Source organism: Tenrec ecaudatus, chromosome 17 (genome assembly GCF_050624435.1).
Source record: "Tenrec ecaudatus isolate mTenEca1 chromosome 17, mTenEca1.hap1, whole genome shotgun sequence".
Classification (NCBI taxonomy): domain Eukaryota; kingdom Metazoa; phylum Chordata; class Mammalia; order Afrosoricida; family Tenrecidae; genus Tenrec; species Tenrec ecaudatus.
Window position 1 is genome coordinate 79,544,330 of NC_134546.1, and position 8,093 is coordinate 79,552,422.

The 8,093-nt window shown below is 41.5% G+C and overlaps 1 pseudogene; it reads right to left on the reverse strand.

The window, feature by feature from the left end:
• Window positions 1-5,343: 5,343 nt before the first annotated feature.
• LOC142430709 (transcription factor BTF3 pseudogene) lies at window positions 5,344-5,835 on the reverse strand (annotated as a pseudogene).
• Between the last annotated feature and the right edge of the window lie 2,258 nt (window positions 5,836-8,093).

The following is an 8,093-nucleotide window of genomic DNA, read 5'->3' on the forward strand; positions in this document are numbered from 1 at the left end:
AAATTAGCAACAAACACTTAGCCTTATTTGAGAGGGCAGTGATTGACAGCCTTAAATGAAGCACGGACGACAGTTGGATTCTCATTTACTCTGCAGACTCTAACTAGATGTAATTGGTGATATGCGCTCACACTATGGAAATACCAGACAATGAACACATTATCTTGTTCACAAGTCTGCAAATGAACCGTGACATAGACTGAGAGTTCCCCAAGCCTGTCCTGCAAAGACTCTGATAATCTTCTCCCTTTCTCATTGGTGCCGTTTGCATTTATCTTTTCTTACCCATCCTACTTTCTATATGTTGTTTTGGTGAAAGCACTTCCTTTCTACTTCTATGTGGTCAGTAGAGCAACAAGCAGAATGACCCTGAACATAGAGTATCAGGTCTCCAGAATCCATGGTGGGTGGTTCCTAAATGTCTATTGGAACAAAAATATGCAAATGCAGTCCCTCCTCCTCTGATCATGAGCAGCACTTGATGCTCTCTGTGTACAGGTCCAGGAGGAGCATTCCTGGTCTGTTCTCTTTCCCACTGTCCACATCATGGCAACAGCTTTAATCTGGGTTTCTAGCTTCTCATCACTGTCAAAGGTGATGTCCCTCCGACATCAGGTCTGCTCTAAATGCTGCAGTTTAGATTGAGCTTAGTCTCTGCTCTCTTTGTGCAGGTGTCCGGGGTGAAATGTATCTTGTGGAGTCTGCACAGGTGAGGGATGTGACACAGCCTGTAAAGTAATAAGCCTTCACTGAAATTATTCTGTAAAGCTTCTGGATTTACCTTCTCTTATTATGCCAGGAACTGGGTGTGGCAAGCTCCAGAGACGGGGCTTGATGGGTGACACCAGTGAATCAACCAAGTGAGAGTACTCTTCAAGGGAGACTCACAATTTACAGGGACAACCTCACAAACACAGTCTCTCTATCATTGATAGACCTGAATGCAGAGGACACGATCATGTGTTATTCTATAAGGAGCACAGTGAGTGGAAATCACAGTGAGCCTAGAAACAAACATTCCTTTCAGGAAAAGAGTGGACCTGCAGCAGGTGCTCAGCTTGCACATCGCGAAGAAACCTTGTAGGAGCGGCTGCAGAGGAACTTCAAGCTCTCTTTTGCATCTCATGTTAAGTCTTCCCACTCAGCAAACGTCTTAGGCAAGAACATTACTTCTTGTCCTCTGTAACTCCAGGTTATACTTAAGCAAAAAGAGTTATCATAGAACAGCGATTCAGTTCAATATTTAAACCTTCATTTTTTGAGCAATAAATTTTAGGTAAATTTTTACTGATTAGGAAATCATGTTTCCTCAATCCAAACTGAGTCAGATGTCATTGAATTGATTCCTAATCATAGCGACCCTATGCACAACAAAACACAACACCGTCTGGTCCTAAAGCCATCATGATATTTGGCAAGTCTGACCCCATTGTTACAGTGTCAATCCATCTTTTTATCCCCTACTTCGAAATAAACATTCAGGAGGGCTGGTCCCTCCTGAAGTTTTGTGCACACTTTGTTTTTTTGTTTTTTTCTTTATCTATTTATTTTGTTTTAACAATTTATTGGGGCTGATACAATTCTTTTCACAGTTCATACATATACATACATCAATTGTATAAAGCACATCGGTACAGCCTTTGCCCTAATCATATTTTTCTCTTTTCTTCTTTTACATTTTATTAGGGACTCATACAACTCTTACCACAATCCATACATATACATACATCAATTGTATAAAGCACATCCATACATTCTCTGCCCCAATCATTCTCAAGGCATTTGCTCTCCACTTAAGCCCCTTGCATCAGGTCCTCTTTTTTTTTTTCCCTCCCTCCCCATTCCCCCCTCCCTCATCTGCCCTTGGTAATTTATCCATCGTTATTTTGTCATATCTTGCCCTATCCGGAGTCTCCCTTCCCCCCTTCTCTGCTGCCCCTCTCCCAGGGAAGAGGTCACATGTGGATCCTTGTAATCAGTTCCCCCTTTCCAACCCACTCACCCTCCACTCTCCCAGCATCGTCCCTCACACCCTTGGTCCTGAAGGTATCATCCACCCTGGATTCCCTGTACCTCCAGCCCTCATATGTACCAGTGTACAGCCTCTTTCCTATACAGCCCTGCAAGGTAGAATTCAGATCATGGTAGTTGGGGGGAGGAAGCATCCAGGATCTGGGGGAAAGCTGTGTTCTTCATCGGTACTACCTCACACCCTAATTAACCCATCTCCTATCCTAAAGCCCTCTATGAGGGGATCTCCATTGGCCGATACTTGGGCCTTGGGTCTCCACTCTGCACTTCCCCCTTCATTTAATATGATATATATATACATATATACATATACATATACATATATACATATACACACATATACACATACATACACACACTTATATCTTTTTTTTTTTGCATGATGCCTTATACGTGGTACCTTGGCACCTCGTGATCGCACTGGCCGGTGTGCTTCTTCCATGTGGGCTTTTTTGCTTCTGAGCTAGATGGCCGCTTGTTCACCTTCAAGCCTTTAAGACCCCAGACACTATCTCTTTTGATAGCCCGGCACCATCAGCTTTCTTCACCACATTTGGTTATGCACCAATTTGTCTTCAGCGATCCTATTATGGAGGTGTGCAGTCAATGATATGATTTTTTTTTCTTTGATGCCTGGTAACTGATCCCTTCAGGTCCACTCGATCACACAGGCTGGTGTGTTCTTCCATGTGGACTTTGTTGCTTCTGAGCTAGATGGCCGCTTGTTTATCTTCAAGCCTTTAAGACCCCAGTCACTATCTCATTTGATAGCCGGGCACCATCAGCTTTCTTCACCACATTTACTTGTTCACCCACTTTGGCTCCAGCCGTTGTGTCGGGAGAATGAGCATCATAGAGTTCCAATTTAATAAAAGAAGGTATTCATGCATTGAGGGAGTGTTTGAGTAGAGGCCCAAGGTCCTTCCGCCACCTTAATACTTGACCTATATATATAGACACATAGATCTATTTCCCCATCCTCCTATATATATTTGCATGTACATGTCTTTGTCTAGACCTCCATGAATGCCCTTTGACTCCTAGCTCTTTCCTCCATCTCCCTTGACTTTCCTCCTACCATACTACCATGCTTCATCGCCACCTGGGCTAGAGTATACCTCTTCTCTAAGCAACCTTACCCTTGATCATTTCCCACCAGGCCTGCCACTCACCCTTCTCTACCATTTGGGGTCCCATGTTTTTCCCTTGTCCCTGTGTTTGTTAACACCACTTCCTTACCCCCCCTACTCCCCCACCCCAAGTCCCCCCGGAACTGTTGGTCCCGTTGTTTTTCCTCCAGATAGTTCATCCAGCCTGTCCTATTCAGACAGACCTGTGGAGTCACTAACATGCACGAAAACAAGACAGAGGAAAACAAAGCAACAGTATACAACCAGACAACAAAACAACAAAAACAAACCACTGACAAAGAACAGAGCAAAACAGTTCACAAGAGAAAAGCTTGTAGTTAGTTCAGGGATCGTTTGCTGGCCCTTAGGAGCGTTTTCCAGTCCAGTCTGTTGGGGCACCACGCCCTGGCCCCAAAGTCCACTTTCAGCATTTCCTGGGAACCTTGCCACTCCATTCCCTTGCTGTTCCGCTGCACTCCCCCAGTGATTTGCTTCGGTGTGGTGGGATCAGTTCAGGTGCAATTCCCACACTGTGTCTCCGGTGCTGTCCCCTGTATCGCCCTTAGTCACTGAGGGGCATCATGTCTCATAGTAGGGCCAGCCATGTTGTTCTCTCTGTGGACTGGCCGGTCTACTCAGGAACATCATCATCACGGCCTGGTGGGCCAGGCTGTGCTCCACTCTCTCCTCCTGCCCCTTCATCTGCTCCCGTGTTGTGCACACTTTGTAATATGACTGTCAACATCCAAAATTATAAGGAACATTGTTATGATACATCCTTAAGACAGATCTTTTTAATTCTTCTGGTAGTCAGTGATATACTCAATATTCAGCCCAACACCTAATTCAAAGGATCAACTCTGTGTCTTTCTTCCTTATTCATTGTACAGTTTTCCCGTGCATATGAGATCTTCCATGCAGCTCTATTGCTTGGATCAGATTCACCTCAGTACTGGATTTGACAACAGTGCTCTTTAATGCTAAAATCTTTCCCTTGTCCCAGTGTGTCAGAAAGACAGAAGCCCTGAGTCCATGTACATATTGGCCTTGAATGAGAATATGTATACGAACAATATTTTTATTTAATAATCTTTTCTGTGCCCTTGCAGTAATTTTGTTCATATATATGTGTGTGAACATTATATTAAATAAATATCCTGTCAATTAACATTTTCATTGTTGTTGTAATGTGCCACTGATTTACTTCAAATATCGTGCTCAATGGGGAAAATTGATAGCATTCTCCTTGCAAACCTTGGCAAACATTTTTCCTATCACCACTCTTATTTGCCTTTGTGCTGGAAATCTTAGTGAGAATTATTACATGACAAAACGACTTAAAAGGAATACAAGTGGTCAAACAAAAAGAACTTCTCTCATTATTCAGATATAATTTTATATATAGGAAAAAAAGACAAAAGTTTGTGTGAAGTAATAAAAATATTCAACAGTGTGGCAGGCATGATATAAGAGTAACAGAAAAAAATAATCAAAAGGATTCCTCTATACTAATGAAGAGAACTCTGGGGAAAAGCAATGAGGTAAATAATATCATTTACAGGAGCCACACAAATGATGAAGTAACCAGGAGCAAAACAATGCAGTGAAATAAAAAATATGTGTGCAAAGAAAATCATAGAATACTGAAGTCAGAATGTTCCCTAGAGGCCAGGATGACAAGACTTTGTTGCACATATTTTGGGCATGTTATCAGAAGAGAACAGTTGCTGGAATAAAATGCCAGGCTTGGTAAAGTATAGGGGCAGCAAAAAAAGAAGAAGGCTCTCAACAGAATGGATTGACAGTAGTTTCCACAATGGGCTCAAGCATCAGAACAAGTACGAGAGTAGCACTCTGGGCAGTGATGCCTCCCACTTTTTAAAAAATTTATTTTTAAAATTTTATTTATTTTTAATTTATTTTATTTTACTAGGCAAAACATTTTACTAACCTGTTTCAAATTTTATTCCCAGGCTTCTTAAGCGTATCTGGCTGCAAAGAATGAGTCATGTATAAGAAAAAATGTAAAAGAGCTGCAAAGTCCGAAAGGCTTGGGTTTAAAAATATTAGAGATCTAGATTTTATCAGATGCATACACAAAACAAATTTAAAAAGCAGTGATATAAAATAGTAGCTCCAAGTCATTTCCTAAAATTTCATCTTCCCCAGAAGCAGACTCAAATCAGTGAACCTCATTCTTGGATGCCTCATCAAAGTTCTCCACAAGTTCTGGAACCTCCTCCTCATCATCATCTTCTCCTGTAGCAAGTGGGGCCTTTCCATCCATAGATTGTTTTGGGAGTGCTTCACCCAGTCTCCATAAGCTAGTCAGGCTGTCTGTGACCAGCTGGTTCAAGATGCTGGGGAGCATCTCTGTCAGCTGCTTTGTCTCAGCATGGCCGGTGATGGTGAAGGTGTTCGCAGCCAGTGATGCTTGGACTTTGGGGTTGTTAAAGTGGATCACTGTTCCCTGGTTTGTAAACATATTCACCTCTTCAATACCAGAGACATCGTTTACCCTGAGCTTCTTGAAGGAGCACTGTAGCTTTTTGTCATCTGCTGTGGCTGTTCTGGGAACCACCATCTTCTTTCTGCGGGCAGTTCCTGTCCAACCAATGCGCACTTGTGCCTGCAGTTTGGAGTGTTTCTCTTGATTCATGATCGTCTCTTTCATCTTGTTGGAGTGGAAATGGGGCCGTGCGGGAAACTAGGGCTGGCACTCAGGGGGTCTTTGCAGACCAACTGAGATTAGGCGCGCACACGCGGGAACGCAAGATGGCAGCTAGAGGGACTTGCCTCCTGTTTTGCGTGGGGTCGCTATCAGTCAGAAACCAATTTAATGGCACCTAAGAACAACAAGAAACCCAAAGAGACCTACACAAATGGAAGAATAGTCCATGTTCATGGATATGAGTCAATATCATATGAATAGAAATGTTCATCACAACAATCTTTAACTGCAACACAATACCGACCAAATGACAACTTCATTCTACAGAGAAATGCTAAATGTAATTACCAATGTCAAATTAAGAGGTAAGAAATGCAGGATAAGCAATAAACTCCAAAAGAAGAAGAAGAAAGTAAGATCCCTCTTACTATGTAATTTCAAAAAATATTGCACAGCCACAGTAAACACAATGGCATGATTTTCAGGAAAAAATAGAAAACCCTTAAATTAAAAATGATATATATATTTAATGGGAAAAAAGATAAATAGCCTTACACTGATAATGATAACCCACTTAAAAATAAGAAAATTAAAACCACAAAAAATATACTGGAGAAGAAGCAGAGAGTTCGGAACTCTTAACCACTGTTACTGGTGGTCCCATACCCCTCTGCAATACTCTATGGTGATACTACAAACAAATGGGATAATAAATTGCATGCAATCCATCAAAATTTTAGTGGATTCATATCCTAAAGAAGTGAGATGGCGTGATATGGACAGACATATGCACTTCCATGTTCATCAGAGCGCTGTTCACAATATCAAGAAATTGGAAATAACCCAAAAGCCCATCTGTAGAAAATTGGATAAAGAAACTTTGGTACATACACACAATGGGATACAGGACATGTCTAAAAAATACTGGAGAAACTACAAAGCACATCATATCATGACACAGACTGTAAAATATTATACTGACTGAAACTAGATAATCACAAAAGGGAAAATACTATATGAGACCAGCATAAACACGAACACAGAGTCTGACAACTGTGCTGAGATCATGTAATCATTTAATGACATCCCAGGCAATGTTGTGCTATGACTGTCTAATGCTTATGTATTATTTATCACACTCTAATTTGTGCATTTAAGAAAACAAAACAAAACACCACATCTTTAGCTCAGGCTCTATCATGGATGGGGGCACTTTGCAAATAACAGGAAATGGGAAAGGGCTAATAGCTTGTGACATTCAGCACCGTCCCAGGGTTACTTCAACTTAGTAGGGTCTCCAGCAATGGTGTTATTAAAGGAACTGAACTGTTCTGTTGAACTTAAAGCTGAAACTCCCTGGTGTGGGAGGCACAGATGATTGCTGTCCCCAAATCATGGGCTTCAGAGTATGATCCAAGGATTTCAAATGGTAAACCCAAGATCAGAGTAGGGAATGTTATTAGAGGGTCAATTCTGTGGCTGAAGTTTTCTCTTTGCTCTGAACTCCAAAACTTCAGTCCTCTAGTCATGTTCTGTTGTTGATTTTCCTTTTATCTTGACTTTGGATTTGCCAAGAAAAAACATTCACCTTAAGTTTCAGCACACTCAGGTGTATTCCATGATTATTATTCATGAGGACTGTTAGTTTTGGGGTGGGTCTTTGCTAAAGGGAGGGGTGATTAATCTGATCTGACTTGCCATCATTCTTATGGAGACATTGTGAACGTAGTTCTGTGCTAGGGCCTTACAAACATCCATGTCTCCTCCTCAGAGCACATACAGGGGGAAAAGGTAACCGGAGCCCAGACAGAAACCTCAATGTAACAAAAGGATTGGGTCCCGGAGTTCCTCAGAACCCACAAAAGAGTGGGGCCCTCAGGAGAGTAAAAACTAGGAAGACTTGGAGACTATGAACGGTTGTGAAAAAAATTGTGACTTATACCCTCTTCCAACAAGAAAATGTTCTCTGCTTTTGACTTACACATTCTTCTTACTTTCTCTTCCTGGGTGTATGTGTGCTCTTATGTGTACTTTATGTCCATGTGTTTGTGTTTTCTTTTAAAAAAATCATTTTATTAGGGGCTCATACAACTCTTATCACAATCCATACATACATCAATTGTGTAAAGCACATTTGTACATTCATTGCCCTTATCATTCTCAAAACATTTGCTCTCCACTTAAGCCCCTGGCATCAGGTCCTCATTTTTCCCCTCCCTCCCCTCTCCTCCCTTCTTCATAAAACCTTGATAATTTATAAA